Here is a 1884-nt window from a genome sequence, read left to right as displayed (position 1 = left end):
ATCCATCATCCATCCATCCATCCATCCATCCATCCATCCATCATCCATCTGAGGCAGCAGATCATTAAAATCTCCTCTAACCAGTTTTGTTTCACAGAGAAGATGTTTTAATCCAGCTCCCAGGACAGGCTAATAAACTAATGAATAAACTAATAAACAAATAACTAATAACTAATAGATTAACTAGTGGCCCCTGGGCAAGATACGGTCCTTTTAAAAAGGTTTTGGGCCCCACTAAACTGCTCTACATCTAAAGGAGTCATTGATTTATRGTTAGTTTTGTGTTTCTGAGGTCAGTTTATTGCTGCTCAGGTTTCTAAGCTTCAGGAATTAAAGACTGTTTTTCTAAAGTTGATTTTTTTTCTTATTTAAAATAAAACATCCTAACCTGATCCGGTTMGTTTATATAAAGTTTGCACCAACAGTAACTTCAGTTTTCTGTTTTGAGAACAAATTGAAACATTTGTTAAAATGTGTCTGAGGTTTGTTGTAAATGTTTTTGGTTCATTTCAGGTTTTTTTAGCCAATATTGAACTCCAGAGATGAGTTCTTCTTTTCTCAGCCTTCCTGCATGTCTCCAAGCAGTTGGGGACATGAACAAATGTTATTCGGAGGGTAATTTGCTCCATGTGTTCCAGAGGCACCATTCAGTGTTTGTTAGAGGAAACAGTTGAAAAGGCTTCTGTAAAGAAGCTGAAAGTTTAAGCAGCAGCAATCAGCCTCATTCTCCTGGGATGTGAGGAAAACCAAGGTGACGTCATGGCAGCAGCAGGGAGCTGATTGAACTAATATACTGGATTGTGTGCTGGAAGAATACAAGAGTTGTAATTTTAATGAACTGCAGGGAAAAGAAGCTGCTACAATGGCACATTCAGGCAGTTTGAAACGATATAATTTAATGTTGAACATCAGTTCTGCACAGATTAATGTCAGACAGACAGCAACACTCCAGCTGTTGAATCTGCAGGCTTTGTGTTGGAAATGTATTAATAACAGGAAGGTCACGTCTGAACCCCTGACTGCTGTTGAAGCTTTTAGTTTCGCACAGGAAGCAGCTGACCTTACCTGCACTCCTGTTCTCGTACAGGTGTTCAGACCCAATCCTCACAGAGTGTCTGTGGAGCTGAGAGGTGCTGAAGACACGTCTCCATCATCTCCTGTAATGTGACTGAACACATGAAGCACCTGCAGCAGCCTCACAACCTGCAGGCCCTGGATCAACGTGGTGGACTCTGCGCCGGCGGAACAGCTGGGAGGTGGGCGAGGACCACTCTCCTTAAGTCTGCCACTTGAAGCGTCTCCTGGTGGAGCTAATGGCTCCTGGCTGACATTTACAATAAAGGTAAGAGGAACCAGGTTCAGTAAACTCACCGTCCACCTTTAACCTCCCGCTCAGGAAGTCAAAGCCAGCCAGCAGTGTGACATTTCCTCTGCAGAGCACTTCACTCGGCTAATTAACCCGTTAGCTGCTTGACCTGCAGCACAAAACCAGGAGGAGAGAACCAGAAGAAAGGACCGCTCACTTGGGTTTTAAACATTTATGCTCATTACAACCACTTCCACTARCATGTCTTGTTCTTTCTTTCCATTATATTTCTACCACATTAACCCTAACCCTAACCCTACCCTGTTGTTACCACTTTAACAACAGAAGAGAAAGAATTCTAAAACCAAAAACCTGAGATTAGATCCAGCTCATCCCAGGTTTAAGACAGCTGAACCTCTAAAGGCTTCCACATCCTCAGACGTGCTTCACTCCTCAGGAGTCCACATGGACTCAAGGTGGTTAGCCTAACCCTAACCCTAACCCTAACCCTAACCCTAACCTTAACCTTAGCCTAACCTTAACCTTAACCTTAACCTTAACCTTAACCTTAACCTTAA

This window comes from Austrofundulus limnaeus, unplaced genomic scaffold (assembly GCF_001266775.1).
Source record: "Austrofundulus limnaeus strain Quisiro unplaced genomic scaffold, Austrofundulus_limnaeus-1.0 Scaffold1353, whole genome shotgun sequence".
In the NCBI taxonomy this organism is placed as follows: Eukaryota; Metazoa; Chordata; class Actinopteri; order Cyprinodontiformes; family Rivulidae; genus Austrofundulus; species Austrofundulus limnaeus.
This window is presented reverse-complemented; position numbering follows the sequence as displayed.